This window comes from Ammospiza caudacuta, chromosome 5 (assembly GCF_027887145.1).
Source record: "Ammospiza caudacuta isolate bAmmCau1 chromosome 5, bAmmCau1.pri, whole genome shotgun sequence".
In the NCBI taxonomy this organism is placed as follows: domain Eukaryota; kingdom Metazoa; phylum Chordata; class Aves; order Passeriformes; family Passerellidae; genus Ammospiza; species Ammospiza caudacuta.
The window spans coordinates 18,981,743-19,009,045 of NC_080597.1; positions in this window are offsets into that span (position 1 = coordinate 18,981,743).

Below are 27,303 nucleotides of genomic sequence, written 5' to 3' on the forward strand. Positions count from 1 at the left end.
ACTGATAGAAAACAGTACCTTACCACTCTCCTGACTTTTCCAATCACATGAATATTCGATTGGAAGCTCTTTTAAACAGCTTTTCTTTTCTTCATGCGAAACACTTGCAGACATCCGTGCAACGTCCAGATCACGATGGGAGATATTTTCTTTGCTGGCACATTTTCTCCTTGGCAGATGTAGTGGAAAAGCTTTCTGCTAAGATGTAGACCACAAAAGACGCTAAAGACGAAGGTACGATGCTCTCCGGAGCTAAGAGCCGCTCCCGGGCTTCTTTCGGCAGAAGCCGCGCTAAGAGAGCACTGTGACCGGTACAATCGTCTTTGCGCGAAGAAGCCGCTTCTTCGGCTACAGGAGCCGGGGAGAGCGGCAGCTTCGGAAAGGTGAAGAAGGATGCTGTATTGCACTGGGATTGTGTGCGCAGTTTGCCAACTGATAGAAAACAGTACCTTACCACTCTCCTGACTTTTCCAATCACATGAATATTCCATTGGAAGCTCTTTTGGACAGCTTTTCTTGTATTCATGCCAAACACTTGCAGACCTCCGTGCAACGTTAGAACACGATGGGAGATGTTTTCTGTGCTGGCAGAGTTTCTCCTTGCCAGATGTACTGGAAAAGCTTTTTGCTAAGATGTAGACCACAAAAGATGATAAAGACGAAGGTACGAGGCTCTCCAGACCTAAGAGCCGCTCCCGGGCTTCTTTCGGCACAAGCCGCGCTAAGAGAGCCCTGTGATCGGTACAATCGTCTTTGCGCGAAGAAGCCGCTTCTTCGGCTCCAGGAGCCGGAGAGACCGGCAGCATCGGAAACGTGAAGAAGGATTCTGTATTGCACTGGGATTGTGTGCGCAGCTTGCCAACTGATAGAAAACAGTACCTTACCACTCTCCTGACTTTTCCAATCACATGAATATTCGATTGGAAGCTGTTTTGGACAACTTTTCTTTTCTTCATGCCAAGCACTTGGCAGACCTCCGTGCAACGTTAGAACACGATGGGAGATGTTTTCTGTGCTGGCGCAGGTTTTCCTTCCTGACATAGTGGAAAAGCTTTTTGCTAAGATGTAGACCACAAAAGATGATAAAGACGAAGGTACGATGCTCTCCGGAGCTAAGAGCCGCTCCCGGGCTTCTTTCGGCAGAAGCCGCGCTAAGGAGAGCACTGTGAGCGGTACAATCGTCTTTGCGCGAAGAAGCCGCTTCTTCGGCTCCAGGAGCTGGAGAGAGCGGCAGCATCGGAAAGGTGAAGAAGGATGCTGATTGCACTGGGATTGTGTGCGCAGCTTGCCAACTGATAGAAAACAGTACCTTACCACTCTCCTGACTTTTCCAATCACATGAATATTCGATTGCGAGCTGTTTTGGACAACTTTTCTTTTCTTCATGCCAAACAATTGGCAGACCTCCATGCAACGTCCAGAACACGATGGGAGATGTTTTCTGTGCTGGCGTAGGTTTTCCTTGCCAGACATAGTGGAAAAGCTTTCTGATAAGATGTAGACCACAGAAGACGCTAAAGATGAAGGTACGATGCTCTCTGGAGCTAAGAGCCGCTCCCGGGCTTCTTTCGGCAGAAGCCGCGCTAAGAGAGCCCTCTGATCGGTACAATCGTCTTTGCGCGAAGAAGCCGCTTCTTCGGCTCCAGGAGCCGGAGAGAGCGGCAGCATCGGAAAGGCGAAGAAGGATTCTGTATTGCACTGGGATTGTATGCGCAGCTTGCCATCTGATGGAAAACAGTACCTTTCCACTCTCCTGACTTTTCCAATCACATGAATATTCGATTGGAAGCTGTTTTGGACAACTTTTCTTCTCTTCATGCCAAGCACTTGGCAGACGTCCGTGCAACGCTAGAACACGATGGGAGATGTTTTCTGTGCTGGCACACTTCCTCCTTTCCAGACATAGTGGAAAAGCTTTTTGCTAAGATGTAGACCACAAAAGACGCTAAAGACGAAGGTACGATTCTCTCCGGATCTAAGAGCCACTCCCGGGCTTCTTTCGGCAGAAGCCGCGCTAAGAGAGCACTGTGACCGGTACAATCGTCTTTGCGCGAAGAAGCCGCTTCTTCGGCTCCAGGAGCCGGAGAGAGCGGCAGCATCGGAAAGGTGAAGAAGGATGCAGTATTGCACTGGGATTTTGTGCGCAGCTTGCCAACTGATGGAAAACAGTACCTTACCACTCTCCTGACTTTTCCAATCACGTGAATATTCAATTGGAAGCTGTTTAGGACAACTTTTCTTTTCTTCATGCCAAGCACTTGGCAGACCTCCGTGCAACGTTAGAACACGATGGGAGATGTTTTCTTTGCTGGCACACTTCCTCCTTGCCAGACGTAGTAGAAAAGATTTTTGCTAAGATGTAGACCACAAAAGACGCTAAAGACGAAGGTACGATGCTCGCCAGAGATAAGAGCTGCTCCCGGGTTTCTTTCGGCAGAAGCCGCGCTAAGAGAGCACTGTGACCGGTACAATCGTCTTTGCGCGAAGAAGCCGCTTCGTCGGCTCCAGGATCGGAGAGAGCGGCAGCTTCGGAAAGGTGAAGAAGGATGCTGTATTGCATTGGGATTGTGTGCGCAGCTTGCCAACTGATAGAAAACAGTACCTTACCACTCTCCTGACTTTTCCAATCACATGAATATTCGATTGGAAGCTGTTTTGGACAACTTTTCTTTTCTTCATGCCAAGCACTTTGCAGACCTCCGTGCAACGTTAGAACACGATGGGAGATGATTTCTGTGCTGGCACACTTCCTCCTTGCCAGACATAGTGGAAAAGCTTTTTGCTAAGATGTAGACCACCAAAGACGCTAAAGACGAAGGTACGATGCTCTCCGGAGCTAAGAGCCGCTCCCGGGCTTCTTTCGGCAGAAGCCGCGCTAAGGAGAGCACTGTGAGCGGTACAATCGTCTTTGCGCGAAGAAGCCGCTTCTTCGGCTCCAGGAGCTGGAGAGAGCTGCAGCATCGGAAAGGTGAAGAAGGATGCTGTACAACACTGGGATTGTGTGCGCAGCTTGCCAACTGATAGAAAACAGTACCTTACCACTCTCCTGACTTTTCCAATCACATGAATATTCGATTGGAAGCTGTTTTGGACAACTTTTCTTTTCTTCATGCCAAACAATTGGCAGACCTCCATGCAACGTCCAGAACACGATAAGAGATGTTTTCTGTGCTGGTGTAGGTTTTCCTTGCCGGACATAGTGGAAAAGCTTTCTGATAAGATGTAGACCACAAAAGACGCTAAAGACGAAGGTACGATGCTCTCCGGAGCTAAGAGCCGCTGCCTGGCTTCTTTCGGCAGAAGCCGCGCTAAGAGAGCACTGTGACCGGTACAATCGTCTTTGCGCGAAGAAGCCGCTTCTTCGGCTCCAGGAGCCGGAGAGAGCGGCAGCATCGGAAAGGTGAAGAAGGATGCTGTATTGCACTGGGATTGTGTGCGCGGCTTGCCAACTGATAGAAAACAGTACCTTACCACTCTCCTGACTTTTCCAATCACATGAATATTCGATTGGAAGCTGTTTTGGACAACTTTTCTTTTCTTCATTCCAAGCACTTGGCAGACCTCCGTGCAACGTTAGAACACGATGGGAGATGTTTTCTGTGCTGGCACACTTCCTCCTTGCCAGACGTAGTGGAAAAGCTTTTTGCTAAGATGTAGACCACAAAAGACGTTAAAGACGAAGGTACGATGCTCTCCGGAGCTAAGAGCCGCTCCCGGGCTTCTTTCGGCAGAAGCCGCGCTAAGAGAGCACTGTGACCAGTACAATCGTCTTTGCGCGAAGAAGCCGCTTCTTCGGCTCCAGGACCCGGAGAGAGCGGCAGCATCGGAAACGTGAAGAAGGATGCTGTATTACACTAGGATTGTGTGCGCAGCTTGCCAGCTGATAGAAAACAGTACCTTACCACTCTCCTGACTTTTCCAATCACATGAATATTCGATTGGAAGCTGTTTTGGACAACTTTTCTTCATGCCAAGCACTTGGCAGACCTCCGTGCAACGTTAGAACACGATGGGAGATGTTTTCTGTGCTGGTGCAGGTTTTCCTTGCCAGACGTAGTAGAAAAGCTTTTTGCTAAGATGTAGACCACAAAAGACGCTAAAGACGAAGGTACGATGCTCTCCGGAGCTAAGAGCCGCTCCCGGGCTTCTTTCGGCAGAAGCCGCGCTAAGAGAGCCCTGTGACCGGTACAATCGTCTTTGCGCGAAGAAGCCGCTTCTTCGGCTCCAGGAGCCGGAGAGAGCGGCAGCTTCGGAAAGGTGAAGAAGGAGGCTGTATTGCACTGGGATTGCGTGCACAGCTTTCCAACTGATAGAAAAGAGTACCTTACCACTCTCCTGACTTTTCCAATCACATGAATATTCGATTGGAAGCTGTTTTGGACAACTTTTCTTTTCTTCATGCCAAGCACTTGGCAGACCCCCGTGCAACGTTAGAACACGATGGGAGATGTTTTCTGTGTTGGCACACTTTCTCCTTGCCAGACGTAGTAGAAAAGCTTTTTGCTAAGATGTAGACCACAAAAGACGCTAAAGACGAAGGTACGATGCTCTCCGGAGCTAAGAGCCGCTCCCGGGCTTCTTTCGGCAGAAGTCGCGCTAAGAGAGCACTGTGACCGGTACAATCGTCTTTGCGCGAAGAAGCCGCTTCTTCGGCTCCAGGAGCCGGAGAGAGCGGCAGCATCGGAAAGGTGAAGAAGGATGCTGTATTACATTGGGATTGTGTGCGCAGCTTGCCAACTGATAGAAAACAGTACCTTACCACTCTCCTGACTTTTCCAATCACATGAATATTCCATTGGAAGCTGTTTTGGACAACTTTTCTTTTCTTCATGCCAAACACTGGCAGACCTCCTTGCAACGTCCAGATCACGATGGGAGATGTTTTCTGTGCTGGCTCAGTTTCTCCTTGCCAGATGTAGTGGAAAAGCTTTTTGATAGTATGTAGACCACAAAAGACGCTGAAGACGAAGGTTCGATGCTCTCCAGAGATAAGAGCCGCTCCCGGGCTTCTTTCGGCAGAAGCCGCGCTAAGAGAGCACTGTGACCGGTACAATCGTCTTTGCGCGAAGAAGCCGCTTCTTCGTCTCCAGGAGCCGGAGAGAGCGGCAGCATCGGAAAGGTGAAGAAGGAAGCTGTACAACACTGGGATTGTGTGCGCAGCTTGCCAACTGATAGAAAACAGTACCTTACCACTCTCCTGACTTTTCCAATCACATGAATATTCCATTGGAAGCTGTTTTGGACAACTTTTCTTTTCTTCATGCCAAGCACTTGGCAGACCTCCGTGCAACGTTAGAACACGATGGGAGATGTTTTCTGTGCTGGCGCAGGTTTTCCTTGCCAGACGTAGTGGAAAAGCTTTTTGCTAAGATGTAGACCACAAAAGACGCTAAAGACGAAGGTACGATGCTCTCCGGAGCTAAGAGCCGCTCCCGGGCTTCTTTCGGCAGAAGCCGCGCTAAGAGAGCGCTGTGACCGGTACAATCGTCTTTGCGCGAAGAAGCCGCTTCTTCGGCTCCAGGATCGGAGAGAGCGGCAGCTTCGGAAAGGTGAAGAAGGATGCTGTATTGCACTGGGATTGTGTGCGCAGCTTGCCAACTGATAGAAAACAGTACCTTACCACTCTCCTGACTTTTCCAATCACATGAATATTCGATTGGAAGCTGTTTTGGACAACTTTTCTTTTCTTCATGCCAAGCACTTGGCAGACCTCCGTGCAATGTTAGAACACGATGGCAGATATTTTCTGTGCTGGCACACATCCTCTTTGCCAGACGTAGTGGAAAAGCTTTTTGCTAAGATGTAGACTACAAAAGACGCTAAAGACGAAGGTACGATGCTCGCCAGAGATAAGAGCCGCTCCCTGGCTTCTTTCGGCAGAAGCCGCGCTATGAGAGCACTGTGACCGGTACAATCGTCTTTGCGCGAAGAAGCCGCTTCTTCGGCTCCAGGAGCCGGAGAGAGCGGCAGCATCGGAAAGGTGAAGAAGGATGCTGTATTACATTGGGATTGTGTGCGCAGCTTGCCAACTGATAGAAAACAGTACCTTACCACTCTCCTGACTTTTCAATCACATGAATATTCGATTGGAAGCTGTTTTGGACAACTTTTCTTTTCTTCATGCCAAGCACTTGGCAGACCTCCGTGCAACGTTAGAACACGATGGGAGATGTTTTCTGTGCTGGCACACTTCCTCCTTGCCAGACATATTGGAAAAGCTTTCTGCTAGGATGTAGACCACAAAAGACGCTAAAGACGAAGGTACGATGCTCTCCAGAGCTAAGAGCCGCTCCCGGGCTTCTTTCGTCAGAATCCGCGCTAAGAGAGCACTGTGACCGGTACAATCGTCTTTGCGCGAAGAAGCCGCTTCTTCGTCTCCAGGAGCCGGAGAGAGCGGCAGCATCGGAAAGGTGAAGAAGGATGCTGTATTGCACTGGGATTGTGTGCGCAGCTTGCCAACTGATAGAAAACAGTACCTTACCACTCTCCTGACTTTTCCAATCACATGAATATTCCATTGGAAGCTGTTTTGGACAACTTTTCTTTTCTTCATGCCAAGCACTTGGCAGACCTCCATGCAACGTTAGAACACGATGGGAGATGTTTTCTGTGCTGGCGCAGGTTTTCCTTGCCAGACGTAGTGGAAAAGCTTTTTGCTAAGATGTAGACCACAAAAGACGCTAAAGACGAAGGTACGATGCTCTCCGGAGCTAAGAGCCGCTGCCGGGCTTCTTTCGGCAGAAGCCGCGCTAAGAGAGCCCTGTGACCGGTACAATCGTCTTTGCGCAAAGAAGCCGCTTCTTCGGCTCCAGGATCGGAGAGAGCGGCAGCTTCGGAAAGGTGAAGAAGGATGCTGTATTGCACTGGGATTGTGTGCGCAGCTTGCCAACTGATGGAAAACAGTACCTTACCACTCTCCTGACTTTTCCAATCACATGAATATTCCATTGGAAGCTGTTTTGGACAACTTTTCTTTTCTTCATGCCAAGCACTTGGCAGACCTCCGTGCAACGTTAGAACACGATGGGAGATGTTTTCTGTGCTGGCACACTTCCTCCTTGCCAGACGTAGTGGAAAAGCTTTTTGCTAAAATGTTGACCACAAAAGACGCTAAAGACGAAGGTACGATGCTCTCCGGAGCTAAGACCCGCTCCCTGGCTTCTTTCGGCAGAAGCCGCGCTAAGAGAGCACTGTGACCGGTACAATCGTCTTTGCGCGAAGAAGCCGCTTCTTCGGCTCCAGGAGCCGGAGAGAGCAGCAGCATCGGAAAGATTAAGAAGGATGATGTATTGCACTGGGATTGTGTGCGCAGCTTGCCAACTGATGGAAAACAGTACCTTACCACTCTCCTGACTTTTCCAATCACATGAATATTCGATTGGAAGCTGTTTTGGACAACTTTTCTTTTCTTCATGCCAAGCACTTGGCAGACCTCCGTGCAACGTTAGAACACGATGGGAGATGTTTTCTGTGCTGGCGCAGGTTTTCCTTGCCAGACGTAGTGGAAAAGCTTTTTGCTAAGATGTAGACCACAAAAGACGCTAAAGACGAAGGTACGATGCTCTCCAGAGCTAAGAGCCGCTCCCGGGCTTCTTTCGGCAGAAGCCGCGCTAAGAGAGCACTGTGACCGGTACAATCGTCTTTGCGCGAAGAAGCCGCTTCTTCGGCTCCAGGAGCCGGAGAGAGCGGCAGCATCGGAAAGGTGAAGAAGGATGCTGTATTACATTGGGATTGTGTGCGCAGCTTGCCAACTGATAGAAAACAGTACCTTACCACTCTCCTGACTTTTCCAATCACATGAATATTCGATTGGAAGCTGTTTTGGACAACTTTTCTTTTCTTCATGCCAAGCACTTGGCGGACCTCCGTGCAAAGTTAGAACACAATGGGAGATGTTTTCTGTGCTGGCGCAGGTTTTCCTTGCCAGACGTAGTGGAAAAGCTTTTTGCTAAGATGTAGACCACAAAAGACGCTAAAGACGAAGGTACGATGCTCTCCGGAGCTAAGACCCGCTCCCTGGCTTCTTTCGGCAGAAGCCGCGCTAAGAGAGCACTGTGACCGGTACAATCGTCTTTGCGCGAAGAAGCCGCTTCTTCGGCTCCAGGATCCGGAGAGAGCGGCAGCATCGGAAAGGTGAAGAAGGATGCTGTATTACATTGGGATTGTGTGCGCAGCTTGCCAACTGATAGAAAACAGTACCTTACCACTCTCCTGACTTTTCCAATCACATGAATATTCGATTGGAAGCTGTTTTGGACAACTTTTCTTTTCTTCATGCCAAGCACTTGGCAGACCTCCGTGCAACGTTAGAACACGATGGGAGATGTTTTCTGTGCTGGCACACTTCCTCCTTGCCAGACGTAGTGGAAAAGCTTTCTGCTAAGATGTAGACCACAAAAGACGCTAAAGACGAAGGTACGATGCTCTCCAGAGCTAATAGCTGCTCCCGGGCTTCTTTCGGCAGAAGCCGCGCTAAGAGAGCACTGTGACCGGTACAATCGTCTTTGCGCGAAGAAGCCGCTTCTTCGGCTCCAGGAGCCGGAGAGAGCGGCAGCATCGGAAAGGTGAAGAAGGATGCTGTATTGCACTGGGATTGTGTGCGCAGCTTGCCAACTGATAGAAAACAGTACCTTACCACTCTCCTGACTTTTCCAATCACATGAATATTCGATTGGAAGCTGTTTTGGACAACTTTTCTTTTCTTCATGCCAAGCACTTGGCAGACCTCCGTGCAACGTTAGAACACGATGGGAGATGTTTTCTGTGCTGGCACACTTCCTCCTTGCCAGACGTAGTGGAAAAGCTTTCTGCTAGGATGTAGACCACAAAAGACGCTAAAGACGAAGGTACGATGCTCTCCAGAGCTAATAGCTGCTCCCGGGCTTCTTTCGGCAGAAGCCGCGCTAAGAGAGCACTGTGACCGGTACAATCGTCTTTGCGCGAAGAAGCCGCTTCTTCGGCTCCAGGAGCCGGAGAGAGCGGCAGCTTCGGAAAGGTGAAGAAGGATGCTGTATTGCACTGGGATTGTGTGCGCAGCTTGCCAACTGATAGAAAACAGTACCTTACCACTCTCCTGACTTTTCCAATCACATGAATATTCGATTGGAAGCTGTTTTGGACAACTTTTCTTTTCTTCATGCCAAGCACTTGGCAGACCTCCATGCAACGTTAGAACACGATGGGAGATGATTTCTGTGCTGGCACACTTCCTCCTTGCAAGACGTAGTGGAAAAGCTTTCTGCTAATATGTAGACCACAAAAGACGCTAAAGACGAAGGTACGATGCTCTCTGGAGCTAAGAGCCGCTCCCGGGCTTCTTTCGGCAGAAGCCGTGCTAAGAGAGCACTGTGACCGGTACAATCGTCTTTGCGCGAAGAAGCCGCTTCTTCGGCTCCAGGAGCCGGAGAGAGCAGCAGCATCGGAAAGATAAAGAAGGATGATGTATTGCACTGGGATTGTGTGCGCAGCTTGCCAACTGATAGAAAACAGTACCTTACCACTCTCCTGACTTTTCCAATCACATGAATATTCGATTGGAAGCTGTTTTGGACAACTTTTCTTTTCTTCATGCCAAGCACTTGGCAGACCTCCGTGCAACGTTAGAACACGATGGGAGATGTTTTCTGTGCTGGCACACTTCCTCCTTGCCAGACATATTGGAAAAGCTTTCTGCTAGGATGTAGACCACAAAAGACGCTAAAGACGAAGGTACGATGCTCTCCAGAGCTAAGAGCCGCTCCCGGGCTTCTTTCGTCAGAATCCGCGCTAAGAGAGCACTGTGACCGGTACAATCGTCTTTGCGCGAAGAAGCCGCTTCTTCGTCTCCAGGAGCCGGAGAGAGCGGCATCATCGGAAAGGTGAAGAAGGATGCTGTATTGCACTGGGATTGTGTGCGCAGCTTGCCAACTGATAGAAAACAGTACCTTACCACTCTCCTGACTTTTCCAATCACATGAATATTCCATTGGAAGCTGTTTTGGACAACTTTTCTTTTCTTCATGCCAAGCACTTGGCAGACCTCCATGCAACGTTAGAACACGATGGGAGATGTTTTCTGTGCTGGCGCAGGTTTTCCTTGCCAGACGTAGTGGAAAAGCTTTTTGCTAAGATGTAGACCACAAAAGACGCTAAAGACGAAGGTACGATGCTCTCCGGAGCTAAGAGCCGCTGCCGGGCTTCTTTCGGCAGAAGCCGCGCTAAGAGAGCCCTGTGACCGGTACAATCGTCTTTGCGCAAAGAAGCCGCTTCTTCGGCTCCAGGATCGGAGAGAGCGGCAGCTTCGGAAAGGTGAAGAAGGATGCTGTATTGCACTGGGATTGTGTGCGCAGCTTGCCAACTGATGGAAAACAGTACCTTACCACTCTCCTGACTTTTCCAATCACATGAATATTCCATTGGAAGCTGTTTTGGACAACTTTTCTTTTCTTCATGCCAAGCACTTGGCAGACCTCCGTGCAACGTTAGAACACGATGGGAGATGTTTTCTGTGCTGGCACACTTCCTCCTTGCCAGACGTAGTGGAAAAGCTTTTTGCTAAAATGTAGACCACAAAAGACGCTAAAGACGAAGGTACGATGCTCTCCGGAGCTAAGACCCGCTCCCTGGCTTCTTTCGGCAGAAGCCGCGCTAAGAGAGCACTGTGACCGGTACAATCGTCTTTGCGCGAAGAAGCCGCTTCTTCGGCTCCAGGAGCCGGAGAGAGCGGCAGCATCGGAAAGGTGAAGAAGGATGCTGTATTACATTGGGATTGTGTGCGCAGCTTGCCAACTGATAGAAAACAGTACCTTACCACTCTCCTGACTTTTCCAATCACATGAATATTCGATTGGAAGCTGTTTTGGACAACTTTTCTTTTCTTCATGCCAAGCACTTGGAAGACCTCCGTGCAACGTTAGAACACGATGGGAGATGTTTTCTGTGCTGGCACACTTCCTCCTTGCCAGACATAGTGGAAAAGCTTTCTGCTAGGATGTAGACCACAAAAGACGCTTAAGACGAAGGTACGATGCTCTCCAGAGCTAATAGCTGCTCCCGGGCTTCTTTCAGCAGAAGCCGCGCTAAGAGAGCACTGTGACCGGTACAATCGTCTTTGCGCGAAGAAGCCGCTTCTTCGGCTCCAGGAGCCGGAGAGAGCAGCAGCATCGGAAAGATTAAGAAGGATGATGTATTGCACTGGGATTGTGTGCGCAGCTTGCCAACTGATGGAAAACAGTACCTTACCACTCTCCTGACTTTTCCAATCACATGAATATTCGATTGGAAGCTGTTTTGGACAACTTTTCTTTTCTTCATGCCAAGCACTTGGCAGACCTCCATGCAACGTTAGAACACGATGGGAGATGTTTTCTGTGCTGGCGCAGGTTTTCCTTGCCAGACGTAGTGGAAAAGCTTTTTGCTAAGATGTAGACCACAAAAGACGCTAAAGACGAAGGTACGATGCTCTCCAGAGCTAAGAGCCGCTCCCGGGCTTCTTTCGGCAGAAGCCGCGCTAAGAGAGCACTGTGACCGGTACAATCGTCTTTGCGCGAAGAAGCCGCTTCTTCGGCTCCAGGAGCCGGAGAGAGCGGCAGCATCGGAAAGGTGAAGAAGGATGCTGTATTACATTGGGATTGTGTGCGCAGCTTGCCAACTGATAGAAAACAGTACCTTACCACTCTCCTGACTTTTCCAATCACATGAATATTCGATTGGAAGCTGTTTTGGACAACTTTTCTTTTCTTCATGCCAAGCACTTGGCGGACCTCCGTGCAAAGTTAGAACACAATGGGAGATGTTTTCTGTGCTGGCGCAGGTTTTCCTTGCCAGACGTAGTGGAAAAGCTTTTTGCTAAGATGTAGACCACAAAAGACGCTAAAGACGAAGGTACGATGCTCTCCGGAGCTAAGACCCGCTCCCTGGCTTCTTTCGGCAGAAGCCGCGCTAAGAGAGCACTGTGACCGGTACAATCGTCTTTGCGCGAAGAAGCCGCTTCTTCGGCTCCAGGATCCGGAGAGAGCGGCAGCATCGGAAAGGTGAAGAAGGATGCTGTATTACATTGGGATTGTGTGCGCAGCTTGCCAACTGATAGAAAACAGTACCTTACCACTCTCCTGACTTTTCCAATCACATGAATATTCGATTGGAAGCTGTTTTGGACAACTTTTCTTTTCTTCATGCCAAGCACTTGGCAGACCTCCGTGCAACGTTAGAACACGATGGGAGATGTTTTCTGTGCTGGCACACTTCCTCCTTGCCAGACGTAGTGGAAAAGCTTTCTGCTAAGATGTAGACCACAAAAGACGCTAAAGACGAAGGTACGATGCTCTCCAGAGCTAATAGCTGCTCCCGGGCTTCTTTCGGCAGAAGCCGCGCTAAGAGAGCACTGTGACCGGTACAATCGTCTTTGCGCGAAGAAGCCGCTTCTTCGGCTCCAGGAGCCGGAGAGAGCGGCAGCATCGGAAAGGTGAAGAAGGATGCTGTATTGCACTGGGATTGTGTGCGCAGCTTGCCAACTGATAGAAAACAGTACCTTACCACTCTCCTGACTTTTCCAATCACATGAATATTCGATTGGAAGCTGTTTTGGACAACTTTTCTTTTCTTCATGCCAAGCACTTGGCAGACCTCCGTGCAACGTTAGAACACGATGGGAGATGTTTTCTGTGCTGGCACACTTCCTCCTTGCCAGACGTAGTGGAAAAGCTTTCTGCTAGGATGTAGACCACAAAAGACGCTAAAGACGAAGGTACGATGCTCTCCAGAGCTAATAGCTGCTCCCAGGCTTCTTTCGGCAGAAGCCGCGCTAAGAGAGCACTGTGACCGGTACAATCGTCTTTGCGCGAAGAAGCCGCTTCTTCGGCTCCAGGAGCCGGAGAGAGCGGCAGCTTCGGAAAGGTGAAGAAGGATGCTGTATTGCACTGGGATTGTGTGCGCAGCTTGCCAACTGATAGAAAACAGTACCTTACCACTCTCCTGACTTTTCCAATCACATGAATATTCGATTGGAAGCTGTTTTGGACAACTTTTCTTTTCTTCATGCCAAGCACTTGGCAGACCTCCATGCAACGTTAGAGCACGATGGGAGATGATTTCTGTGCTGGCACACTTCCTCCTTGCAAGACGTAGTGGAAAAGCTTTCTGCTAATATGTAGACCACAAAAGACGCTAAAGACGAAGTTACGATGCTCTCTGGAGCTAAGAGCCGCTCCCGGGCTTCTTTCGGCAGAAGCCGTGCTAAGAGAGCACTGTGACCGGTACAATCGTCTTTGCGCGAAGAAGCCGCTTCTTCGGCTCCAGGAGCCGGAGAGAGCAGCAGCATCGGAAAGATAAAGAAGGATGATGTATTGCACTGGGATTGTGTGCGCAGCTTGCCAACTGATGGAAAACAGTACCTTACCACTCTCCTGACTTTTCCAATCACATGAATATTCGATTGGAAGCTGTTTTGGACAACTTTTCTTTTCTTCATGCCAAGCACTTGGCAGACCTCCGTGCAAAGTTAGAACACGATGGGAGATGTTTTCTGTGCTGGCGCAGGTTTTCCTTGCCAGACGTAGTGGAAAAGCTTTTTGCTAAGATGTAGACTACAAAAGACGCTAAAGACGAAGGTACGATGCTCTCCGGAGCTAAGAGCCGCTCCCGGGCTTCTTTCGGCAGAAGCCGCGCTAAGAGAGCACTGTGACCGGTACAATCGTCTTTGCGCGAAGAAGCCGCTTCTTCGGCTCCAGGAGCCGGAGAGAGCGGCAGCATCGGAAAGGTGAAGAAGGATGCTGTACAACACTGGGATTGTGTGCGCAGCTTGCCAACTGATAGAAAACAGTACCTTACCACTCTCCTGACTTTTCCAATCACATGAATATTCGATTGGAAGCTGTTTTGGACAACTTTTCTTTTCTTCATGCCAAGCACTTGGCAGACCTCCGTGCAACGTTAGAACACGATGGGAGATGTTTTCTGTGCTGGCACACTTCCTCCTTGCCAGACGTAGTGGAAAAGCTTTCTGCTAGGATGTAGACCACAAAAGACGCTGAAGACGATAGTACAATGCTCTCCAGAGATAAGAGCCGCTCCCGGGCTTCTTTCAGCAGAAGCCGCGCTAAGAGAGCACTGTGACCGGTACAATCGTCTTTGCGCGAAGAAGCCGCTTCTTCGTCTCCAGGAGCCGGAGAGAGCGGCAGCATCGGAAAGGTGAAGAAGAAAGCTGTACAACACTGGGAATGTGTGCGCCGCTTGCCAACTGATAGAAAACAGTACTTTACCACTCTCCTGACTTTTCCAATCACATGAATATTCCATTGGAAGCTGTTTTGGACAACTTTTCTTTTCTTCATGCCAAGCACTTGGCGGACCTCCGTGCAACGTTAGAACACAATGGGAGATGTTTTCTGTGCTGGCGCAGGTTTTCCTTGCCAGACGTAGTGGAAAAGCTTTTTGCTAAGATGTAGACCACAAAAGAAGCTAAAGACGAAGGTACGATGCTCTCCGGAGCTAAGAGCCGCTCCCGGGCTTCTTTCGGCAGAAGCCGCGCTAAGAGAGCACTGTGACCGGTACAATCGTCTTTGCGCGAAGAAGCCGCTTCTTCGGCTCCAGGAGCCGGAGAGAGCGGCAGCATCGGAAAGGTGAAGGAGGATGCTGTATTACATTGGGATTGTGTGCGCAGCTTGCCAACTGATGGAAAACAGTACTTTACCACTCTCCTGACTTTTCCAATCACATGAATATTCGATTGGAAGCTGTTTTGGACAACTTTTCTTTTCTTCATGCCAAGCACTTGGCAGACCTCCGTGCAACGTTAGAACATGATGGGAGATATTTTCTGTGCTGGCACACTTCCTCCTTGCCAGACATAGTGGAAAAGCTTTCTGCTAAGATGTAGACCACAAAAGACGCTAAAGACGAAGGTACGATGCTCTCCGGAGCTAATAGCTGCTCCCGGGCTTCTTTCGGCAGAAGCCGCGCTAAGAGAGCACTGTGACCGGTACAATCGTCTTTGCGCGAAGAAGCCGCTTCTTCGGCTCCAGGAGCCGGAGAGAGCGGCAGCATCGGAAACGTGAAGAAGGATGCTGTATTGCACTGGGATTGTGTGCGCAGCTTGCCAACTGATAGAAAACAGTACCTTACCACTCTCCTGACTTTTCCAATCACATGAATATTCGATTGGAAGCTGTTTTGGACAACTTTTCTTTTCTTCATGCCAAGCACTTGGCAGACCTCCGTGCAACGTTAGAACACAATGGGAGATGTTTTCTGTGCTGGCACACTTCCTCCTTGCCAGACGTAGTGGAAAAGCTTTCTGCTAAGATGTAGACCACAAAAGACGCTAAAGACGAAGGTACGATGCTCTCCAGAGCTAATAGCTGCTCCCGGGCTTCTTTCGGCAGAAGCCGCGCTAAGAGAGCACTGTGAGCGGTACAATCGTCTTTGCGCGAAGAAGCCGCTTCTTCGGCTCCAGGAGCCGGAGAGAGCGGCAGCATCTGAAACGTGAAGAAGGATGCTGTATTGCACTGGGATTGTGTGCGCAGCTTGCCAACTGATAGAAAACAGTACCTTACCACTCTCCTGACTTTTCCAATCACATGAATATTCGATTGGAAGCTGTTTTGGACAACTTTTCTTTTCTTCATGCCAAGCACTTGGCAGACCTCCGTGCAACGTTAGAACACGATGGGAGATGTTTTCTGTGCTGGCGCAGGTTTCCCTTGCCAGACATATTGGAAAAGCTTTCTGTTAGGATGTAGACCACAAAAGACGCTAAAGACGAAGGTACGATGCTCTCCGGAGCTAAGAGCCGCTCCCGGGCTTTTTTCGGCAGAAGCCGCGCTAAGAGAGCACTGTGACCGGTACAATCGTCTTTGCGCGAAGAAGCCGCTTCTTCGGCTCCAGGATCGGAGAGAGCGGCAGCTTCGGAAAGGTGAAGAAGGATGCTGTATTGCACTGGGATTGTGTGCGCAGCTTGCCAACTGATAGAAAACAGTACCTTACCACTCTCCTGACTTTTCCAATCACATGAATATTCGATTGGAAGCTGTTTTGGACAACTTTTCTTTTCTTCATGCCAAACACTTGGCAGACCTCCGTGCAACGTTAGAACACGATGGGAGATGTTTTCTGTGCTGGCACACTTCCTCCTTGCCAGACGTCGTGGAAAAGCTTTCTGCTAAGATGTAGACCACAAAAGACGCTAAAGACGAAGGTACGATGCTCTCCGGAGCTAAGAGCCGCTCCCGGGCTTCTTTCCGCAGAAGCCGCGCTAAGAGAGCACTGTGACCGGTACAATCGTCTTTGCGCGAAGAAGCCGCTTCTTCGGCTCCAGGATCCGGAGATAGCGGCAGCATCGGAAAGGTGAAGAAGGATGCTGTATTGCACTGGGATTGTGTGCGCAGCTTGCCAACTGATAGAAAACTGTACCTTACCAGTCTCCTGACTTTTCCAATCACATGAATATTCCATTGGAAGCTTTTTTGGATAACTTTTCTTTTCTTCATGCCAAACACTTGCAGACCTCCGTGCAATGTCCAGATCACGATGGGAGATGTATTCTGTGCTGGCACAGTTTCTCCTTGCCAGATGTAGTTGAAAAGCTTTTTGCTAAGATGTAGACCACAAAAGACGCTAAAGACGAAGGTACGATGCTCTCCAGAGATAAGAGCCGCTGCCGGGCTTCTTTCGGCAGAAGCCGCGCTAAGAGAGCCCTGTGACCGGTACAATCGTCTTTGCGCGAAGAAGCCGCTTCTTCGGCTCCAGGAGCCGGAGAGAGCGGCAGCATCGGAAAGGTGAAGAAGGAAGCTGTACAACACTGGGATTGTGTGCGCAGCTTGCCAACTGATACAAAACAGTACCTTACCACTCTCCTGACTTTTCCAATCACATGAATATTCGATTGGAAGCTGTTTTGGACAACTTTTCTTTTCTTCATGCCAAGCACTTGGCAGACCTCCGTGCAACGTTAGAACACGATGGGAGATGTTTTCTGTGCTGGCACACTTCCTCCTTGCCAGACGTAGTGGAAAAGCTTTCTGCTAAGATGTAGACCACAAAAGACGCTAAAGACGAAGGTACGATGCTCTCCAGAGCTAATAGCTGCTCCCGGGCTTCTTTCAGCAGAATCCGCGCTAAGAGAGCACTGTGACCGGTACAATCGTCTTTGCGCGAAGAAGCCGCTTCTTCGGCTCCAGGAGCCGGAGAGAGCGGCAGCATCGGAAAGGTGAAGAAGGATGCTGTATTGCACTGGGATTGTGTGCGCAGCTTCCCAACTGATAGAAAACAGTACCTTACCACTCTCCTGACTTTTCCAATCACATGAATATTCGATTGGAAGCTGTTTTGGACAACTTTTCTTTTCTTCATGCCAAGCACTTGGCAGACCTCCGTGCAACGTTAGAACACGATGGGAGATGTTTTCTGTGCTGGCACACTTCCTCCTTGCAAGACGTAGTGGAAAAGCTTTCTGCTAAGATGTAGACCACAAAAGATGCTAAAGACGAAGGTACGATGCTCTCTGGAGCTAAGAGCCGCTCCCGGGCTTCTTTCGGCAGAAGCCGCGCTAAGAGAGCACTGTGACCGGTACAATCGTCTTTGCGCGAAGAAGCCGCTTCTTCGGCTCCAGGAGCCGGAGAGAGCAGCAGCATCGGAAAGATAAAGAAGGATGATGTATTGCACTGGGATTGTGTGCGCAGCTTGCCAACTGATGGAAAACAGTACCTTACCACTCTCCTGACTTTTCCAATCACATGAATATTCGATTGGAAGCTGTTTTGGACAACTTTTCTTTTCTTCATGCCAAGCACTTGGCAGACCTCCGTGCAACGTTAGAACACGATGGGAGATATTTTCTGTGCTGGCGCAGGTTTCCCTTGCCAGACATAGTGGAAAAGCTTTCTGTTAGGATGTAGACCACAAAAGACGCTAAAGACGAAGGTACGATGCTCTCCGGAGCTAACAGCCGCTCCCGGGCTTCTTTCGGCAGAAGCCGCGCTAAGAGAGCCCTATGACCGGTACAATCGTCTTTGCGCGAAGAAGCCGCTTCTTCGGCTCCAGGAGCCGGAGAGAGCGGCAGCATCGGAAACGTGAAGAAGGATGCTGTATTGCACTGGGATTGTGTGCGCAGCTTGCCAACTGATAGAAAACAGTACCTTACCACTCTCCTGACTTTTCCAATCACATGAATATTCGATTGGAAGCTGTTTTGGAACACTTTTCTTTTCTTCATGCCAAGCACTTGGCAGACCTCCGTGCAACGTTAGAACACGATGGGAGATGTTTTCTGTGCTGGCACACTTCCTCCTTGCCAGACGTCGTGGAAAAGCTTTCTGCTAAGATGTAGACCACAAAAGACGCTAAAGACGAAGGTACGATGCTCTCCGGAGCTAAGAGCCGCTCCCGGGCTTCTTTCCGCAGAAGCCGCGCTAAGAGAGCACTGTGACCGGTACAATCGTCTTTGCGCGAAGAAGCCGCTTCTTCGGCTCCAGGATCCGGAGATAGCGGCAGCATCAGAAAGGTGAAGAAGGATGCTGTATTGCACTGGGATTGTGTGCGCAGCTTGCCAACTGATAGAAAACTGTACCTTACCAGTCTCCTGACTTTTCCAATCACATGAATATTCGATTGGAAGCTGTTTTGGACAACTTTTCTTTTCTTCATGCCAAACACTTGCAGACCTCCGTGCAATGTCCAGATCACGATGGGAGATGTATTCTGTGCTGGCACAGTTTCTCCTTGCCAGATGTAGTTGAAAAGCTTTTTGCTAAGATGTAGACCACAAAAGACGCTAAAGACGAAGGTACGATGCTCTCCAGAGATAAGAGCCGCTGCCGGGCTTCTTTCGGCAGAAGCCGCGCTAAGAGAGCCCTGTGACCGGTACAATCGTCTTTGCGCGAAGAAGCCGCTTCTTCGGCTCCAGGAGCCGGAGAGAGCGGCAGCATCGGAAAGGTGAAGAAGGAAGCTGTACAACACTGGGATTGTGTGCGCAGCTTGCCAACTGATACAAAACAGTACCTTACCACTCTCCTGACTTTTCCAATCACATGAATATTCGATTGGAAGCTGTTTTGGACAACTTTTCTTTTCTTCATGCCAAGCACTTGGCAGACCTCCGTGCAACGTTAGAACACGATGGGAGATGTTTTCTGTGCTGGCACACTTCCTCCTTGCCAGACGTAGTGGAAAAGCTTTCTGCTAAGATGTAGACCACAAAAGACGCTAAAGACGAAGGTACGATGCTCTCCAGAGCTAATAGCTGCTCCCGGGCTTCTTTCAGCAGAAGCCGCGCTAAGAGAGCACTGTGACCGGTACAATCGTCTTTGCGCGAAGAAGCCGCTTCTTCGGCTCCAGGAGCCGGAGAGAGCGGCAGCATCGGAAACGTGAAGAAGGATGCTGTATTGCACTGGGATTGTGTGCGCAGCTTGCCAACTGATAGAAAACAGTACCTTACCACTCTCCTGACTTTTCCAATCACATGAATATTCGATTGGAAGCTGTTTTGGACAACTTTTCTTTTCTTCATGCCAAGCACTTGGCAGACCTCCGTGCAACGTTAGAACACGATGGGAGATGTTTTCTGTGCTGGCACACTTCCTCCTTGCAAGACGTAGTGGAAAAGCTTTCTGCTAAGATGTAGACCACAAAAGACGCTAAAGACGAAGGTACGATGCTCTCTGGAGCTAAGAGCCGCTCCCGGGCTTCTTTCGGCAGAAGCCGCGCTAAGAGAGCACTGTGACCGGTACAATCGTCTTTGCGCGAAGAAGCCGCTTCTTCGGCTCCAGGAGCCGGAGAGAGCAGCAGCATCGGAAAGATAAAGAAGGATGATGTATTGCACTGGGATTGTGTGCGCAGCTTGCCAACTGATGGAAAACAGTACCTTACCACTCTCCTGACTTTTCCAATCACATGAATATTCGATTGGAAGCTGTTTTGGACAACTTTTCTTTTCTTCATGCCAAGCACTTGGCAGACCTCCGTGCAACGTTAGAACACGATGGGAGATGTTTTCTGTGCTGGCGCAGGTTTCCCTTGCCAGACATAGTGGAAAAGCTTTCTGTTAGGATGTAGACCACAAAAGACGCTAAAGACGAAGGTACGATGCTCTCCGGAGCTAAGAGCCGCTCCCGGGCTTCTTTCGGCAGAAGCCGCGCTAAGAGAGCACTGTGACCGGTACAATCGTCTTTGCGCGAAGAAGCCGCTTCTTCGGCTCCAGGAGCCGGAGAGAGCGGCAGCATCGGAAAGGTGAAGAAGGATGCTGTATTGCACTGGGATTGTGTGCGCAGCTTGCCAACTGATAGAAAACAGTACCTTACCACTCTCCTGACTTTTCCAATCACATGAATATTCGATTGGAAGCTGTTTTGGACAACTTTTCTTTTCTTCATGCCAAACACTTGCAGACCTCCGTGCAACGTTAGAACACGATGGGAGATGTTTTCTGTGCTGGCACACTTCCTCCTTGCCAGACGTAGTGGAAAAGCTTTTTGCTAAGATGTAGACCACAAAAGACGCTAAAGACGAAGGTACGATGCTCTCCGGAGCTAAGAGCCGCTCCCGGGCTTCTTTCGGCAGAAGCCGCGCTAAGAGAGCACTGTGACCGGTACAATCGTCTTTGCGCGAAGAAGCCGCTTCTTCGGCTCCAGGATCCGGAGAGAGCGGCAGCATCGGAAAGGTGAAGAAGGATGCTGTATTACATTGGGATTGTGTGCGCAGCTTGCCAACTGATAGAAAACAGTACCTTACCACTCTCCTGACTTTTCCAATCACATGAATATTCGATTGGAAGCTGTTTTGGACAACTTTTCTTTTCTTCATGCCAAGCACTTGGCAGACCTCTGTGCAACGTTAGAACACGATGGGAGATGTTTTCTGTGCTGGCACACTTCCTCCTTGCCAGACATAGTGGAAAAGCTTTCTGCTAAGATGTAGACCACAAAAGACGCTAAAGACGAAGGTACGATGCTCTCCAGAGCTAATAGCTGCTCCCGGGTTTCTTTCGGCAGAAGCCGCGCTAAGAGAGCACTGTGACCGGTACAATCGTCTTTGCGCGAAGAAGCCGCTTCTTCGGCTCCAGGAGCCGGAGAGAGCGGCAGCTTCGGAAAGGTGAAGAAGGATGCTGTATTGCACTGGGATTGTGTGCGCAGCTTGCCAACTGATGGAAAACAGTACCTTACCACTCTCCTGACTTTTCCAATCACATGAATATTCGATTGGAAGCTGTTTTGGACAACTTTTCTTTTCTTCATGCCAAGCACTTGGCAGACCTCCGTGCAACGTTAGAACACGATGGGAGATGTTTTCTGTGCTGGCACAGTTTCTCCTTGCCAGACGTAGTGGAAAAGCTTTTTGCTAAGATGTAGACTACAAAAGACGCTAAAGACGAAGGTACGATGCTCTCCGGAGCTAAGAGCCGCTCCCGGGCTTCTTTCGGCAGAAGCCGCGCTAAGAGAGCACTGTGACCGGTACAATCGTCTTTGCGCGAAGAAGCCGCTTCTTCGGCTCCAGGAGCCGGAGTGAGCGGCAGCATCGGAAAGGTGAAGAAGGATGCTGTATTACATTGGGATTGTGTGCGCAGCTTGCCAACTGATAGAAAACAGTACCTTACCACTCTCCTGACTTTTCCAATCACATGAATATTCGATTGGAAGCTGTTTTGGAACACTTTTCTTTTCTTCATGCCAAGCACTTGGCAGACCTCCGTGCAACGTTAGAACACGATGGGAGATGTTTTCTGTGCTGGCACACTTCCTCCTTGCCAGACATAGTGGAAAAGCTTTCTGCTAGGATGTAGACCACAAAAGACGCTGAAGACGAAGGTACGATGCTCTCCAGAGATAAGAGCCGCTCCCGGGCTTCTTACGGCAGAATCCGCGCTAAGAGAGCACTGTGACCGGTACAATCGTCTTTGCGCGAAGAAGCCGCTTCTTCGTCCCCAGGAGCCGTAGAGAGCGGCAGCATTGGAAAGGTGAAGAAGAAAGCTGTACAACACTGGGAATGTGTGCGCCGCTTGCCAACTGATAGAAAACAGTACTTTACCACTCTCCTGACTTTTCCAATCACATGAATATTCCATTGGAAGCTGTTTTGGACAACTTTTCTTTTCTTCATGCCAAGCACTTGGCAGACCTCCGTGCAACGTTATAACACAATGGGAGATGTTTTCTGTGCTGGCGCAGGTTTTCCTTGCCAGACGTAGTGGAAAAGCTTTTTGCTAAGATGTAGACCACAAAAGACGCTAAAGACGAAGGTACGATGCTCTCCGGAGCTAAGAGCCGCTCCCGGGCTTCTTTCGGCAGAAGCCGCGCTAAGAGAGCACTGTGACCGGTACAATCGTCTTTGCGCAAAGAAGCCGCTTCTTCGGCTCCAGGAGCCGGAGAGAGCGGCAGCTTCGGAAAGGTGAAGAAGGATGCTGTATTGCACTGGGATTGTGTGCGCAGCTTGCCAACTGATAGAAAACAGTACCTTACCACTCTCCTGACTTTTCCAATCACATGAATATTCGATTGGAAGCTGTTTTGGACAACTTTTCTTTTCTTCATGCCAAGCACTTGGCAGACCTCCGTGCAACGTTAGAACACGATGGGAGATATTTTCTGTGCTGGCACACTTCCTCCTTGCCAGACGTAGTGGAAAAGCTTTCTGCTAAGATGTAGACCACAAAAGACGCTAAAGACGAAGGTACGATGCTCTCCAGAGCTAATAGCTGCTCCCGGGCTTCTTTCGGCAGAAGCCGCGCTAAGAGAGCACTGTGACCGGTACAATCGTCTTTGCGCGAAGAAGCCGCTTCTTCGGCTCCAGGAGCCGGAGAGAGCGGCAGCATCGGAAAGGTGAAGAAGGATGCTGTATTGCACTGGGATTGTGTGCGCAGCTTGCCAACTGATAGAAAACAGTACCTTACCACTCTCCTGACTTTTCCAATCACATGAATATTCGATTGGAAGCTGTTTTGGACAACTTTTCTTTTCTTCATGCCAAGCACTTGGCAGACCTCCGTGCAACGTTAGAACACGATGGGAGATGTTTTCTGTGCTGGCACACTTCCTCCTTGCCAGACGTAGTGGAAAAGCTTTCTGCTAGGATGTAGACCACAAAAGACGCTAAAGACGAAGGTACGATGCTCTCCAGAGCTAATAGCTGCTCCCGGGCTTCTTTCGGCAGAAGCCGCGCTAAGAGAGCACTGTGACCGGTACAATCGTCTTTGCGCGAAGAAGCCGCTTCTTCGGCTCCAGGAGCCGGAGAGAGCGGCAGCTTCGGAAAGGTGAAGAAGGATGCTGTATTGCACTGGGATTGTGTGCGCAGCTTGCCAACTGATAGAAAACAGTACCTTACCACTCTCCTGACTTTTCCAATCACATGAATATTCGATTGGAAGCTGTTTTGGACAACTTTTCTTTTCTTCATGCCAAGCACTTGGCAGACCTCCATGCAACGTTAGAACACGATGGGAGATGATTTCTGTGCTGGCACACTTCCTCCTTGCAAGACGTAGTGGAAAAGCTTTCTGCTAAGATGTAGACCACAAAAGACGCTAAAGACGAAGGTACGATGCTCTCTGGAACTAAGAGCCGCTCCCGGGCTTCTTTCGGCAGAAGCCGTGCTAAGAGAGCACTGTGACCGGTACAATCGTCTTTGCGCGAAGAAGCCGCTTCTTCGGCTCCAGGAGCCGGAGAGAGCAGCAGCATCGGAAAGATAAAGAAGGATGATGTATTGCACTGGGATTGTGTGCGCAGCTTGCCAACTGATGGAAAACAGTACCTTACCACTCTCCTGACTTTTCCAATCACATGAATATTCGATTGGAAGCTGTTTTGGACAACTTTTCTTTTCTTCATGCCAAGCACTTGGCAGACCTCCGTGCAAAGTTAGAACACGATGGGAGATGTTTTCTGTGCTGGCGCAGGTTTTCCTTGCCAGACGTAGTGGAAAAGCTTTTTGCTAAGATGTAGACTACAAAAGACGCTAAAGACGAAGGTACGATGCTCTCCGGAGCTAAGAGCCGCTCCCGGGCTTCTTTCGGCAGAAGCCGCGCTAAGAGAGCACTGTGACCGGTACAATCGTCTTTGCGCGAAGAAGCCGCTTCGTCGGCTCCAGGAGCCGGAGAGAGCGGCAGCATCGGAAAGGTGAAGAAGGATGCTGTACAACACTGGGATTGTGTGCGCAGCTTGCCAACTGATAGAAAACAGTACCTTACCACTCTCCTGACTTTTCCAATCACATGAATATTCGATTGGAAGCTGTTTTGGACAACTTTTCTTTTCTTCATGCCAAGCACTTGGCAGACCTCCGTGCAACGTTAGAACACGATGGGAGATGTTTTCTGTGCTGGCACACTTCCTCCTTGCCAGACGTAGTGGAAAAGCTTTTTGCTAAGATGTAGACCACAAAAGACGCTAAAGACGAAGGTACGATGCTCTCCGGAGCTAAGAGCCGCTCCCTGGCTTCTTTCGGCAGAAGCCGCGCTAAGAGAGCACTGTGACCGGTACAATCGTCTTTGCGCGAAGAAGCCGCTTCTTCGGCTCCAGGAGCCGGAGAGAGCGGCAGCATCGGAAAGGTGAAGAAGGATGCTGTATTACATTGGGATTGTGTGCGCAGCTTGCCAACTGATGGAAAACAGTACTTTACCACTCTCCTGACTTTTCCAATCACATGAATATTCGATTGGAAGCTGTTTTGGACAACTTTTCTTTTCTTCATGCCAAGCACTTGGCAGACCTCCGTGCAACGTTAGAACATGATGGGAGATATTTTCTGTGCTGGCACACTTCCTCCTTTCCAGACATAGTGGAAAAGCTTTCTGCTAAGATGTAGACCACAAAAGACGCTAAAGACGAAGGTACGATGCTCTCCGGAGCTAATAGCTGCTCCCGGGCTTCTTTCGGCAGAAGCCGCGCTAAGAGAGCACTGTGACCGGTACAATCGTCTTTGCGCGAAGAAGCCGCTTCTTCGGCTCCAGGAGCCGGAGAGAGCGGCAGCATCGGAAAGGTGAAGAAGGATGCTGTATTGCACTGGGATTGTGTGCGCAGCTTGCCAACTGATAGAAAACAGTACCTTACCACTCTCCTGACTTTTCCAATCACATGAATATTCGATTGGAAGCTGTTTTGGACAACTTTTCTTTTCTTCATGCCAAGCACTTGGCAGACCTCCGTGCAACGTTAGAACACAATGGGAGATGTTTTCTGTGCTGGCACACTTCCTCCTTGCCAGACGTAGTGGAAAAGCTTTCTGCTAAGATGTAGACCACAAAAGACGCTAAAGACGAAGGTACGATGCTCTCCAGAGCTAATAGCTGCTCCCGGGCTTCTTTCGGCAGAAGCCGCGCTAAGAGAGCACTGTGAGCGGTACAATCGTCTTTGCGCGAAGAAGCCGCTTCTTCGGCTCCAGGAGCCGGAGAGAGCGGCAGCATCTGAAACGTGAAGAAGGATGCTGTATTGCACTGGGATTGTGTGCGCAGCTTGCCAACTGATAGAAAACAGTACCTTACCACTCTCCTGACTTTTCCAATCACATGAATATTCGATTGGAAGCTGTTTTGGACAACTTTTCTTTTCTTCATGCCAAGCATTTTGCAGACCTCCGTGCAACGTTAGAACACGATGGGAGATGTTTTCTGTGCTGGCGCAGGTTTCCCTTGCCAGACATATTGGAAAAGCTTTCTGTTAGGATGTAGACCACAAAAGACGCTAAAGACGAAGGTACGATGCTCTCCGGAGCTAAGAGCCGCTCCCGGGCTTTTTTCGGCAGAAGCCGCGCTAAGAGAGCACTGTGACCGGTACAATCGTCTTTGCGCGAAGAAGCCGCTTCTTCGGCTCCAGGATCCGGAGAGAGCGGCAGCTTCGGAAAGGTGAAGAAGGATGCTGTATTGCACTGGGATTTTGTGCGCAGCTTGCCAACTGATAGAAAACAGTACCTTACCACTCTCCTGACTTTTCCAATCACATGAATATTCGATTGGAAGCTGTTTTGGACAACTTTTCTTTTCTTCATGCCAAACACTTGGCAGACCTCCGTGCAACGTTAGAACACGATGGGAGATGTTTTCTGTGCTGGCACACTTCCTCCTTGCCAGACGTCGTGGAAAAGCTTTCTGCTAAGATGTAGACCACAAAAGACGCTAAAGACGAAGGTACGATGCTCTCCGGAGCTAAGAGCCGCTCCCGGGCTTCTTTCCGCAGAAGCCGCGCTAAGAGAGCACTGTGACCAGTACAATCGTCTTTGCGCGAAGAAGCCGCTTCTTCGGCTCCAGGATCCGGAGATAGCGGCAGCATCGGAAAGGTGAAGAAGGATGCTGTATTGCACTGGGATTGTGTGCGCAGCTTGCCAACTGATAGAAAACTGTACCTTACCAGTCTCCTGACTTTTCCAATCACATGAATATTCCATTGGAAGCTGTTTTGGATAACTTTTCTTTTCTTCATGCCAAACACTTGCAGACCTCCGTGCAATGTCCAGATCACGATGGGAGATGTATTCTGTGCTGGCACAGTTTCTCCTTGCCAGATGTAGTTGAAAAGCTTTTTGCTAAGATGTAGACCACAAAAGACGCTAAAGACGAAGGTACGATGCTCTCCAGAGATAAGAGCCGCTGCCGGGCTTCTTTCGGCAGAAGCCGCGCTAAGAGAGCCCTGTGACCGGTACAATCGTCTTTGCGCGAAGAAGCCGCTTCTTCGGCTCCAGGAGCCGGAGAGAGCGGCAGCATCGGAAAGGTGAAGAAGGAAGCTGTACAACACTGGGATTGTGTGCGCAGCTTGCCAACTGATAGAAAACAGTACCTTACCACTCTCCTGACTTTTCCAATCACATGAATATTCGATTGGAAGCTGTTTTGGACAACTTTTCTTTTCTTCATGCCAAGCACTTGGCAGACCTCCGTGCAACGTTAGAACACGATGGGAGATGTTTTCTGTGCTGGCACACTTCCTCCTTGCCAGACGTAGTGGAAAAGCTTTCTGCTAAGATGTAGACCACAAAAGACGCTAAAGACGAAGGTACGATGCTCTCCAGAGCTAATAGCTGCTCCCGGGCTTCTTTCGGCAGAAGCCGCGCTAAGAGAGCACTGTGACCGGTACAATCGTCTTTGCGCGAAGAAGCCGCTTCTTCGGCTCCAGGAGCCGGAGAGAGCGGCAGCATCGGAAAGGTGAAGAAGGATGCTGTATTGCACTGGGATTGTGTGCGCAGCTTGCCAACTGATAGAAAACAGTACCTTACCACTCTCCTGACTTTTCCAATCACATGAATATTCGATTGGAAGCTGTTTTGGACAACTTTTCTTTTCTTCATGCCAAGCACTTGGCAGACCTCCGTGCAACGTTAGAACACGATGGGAGATGTTTTCTGTGCTGGCAC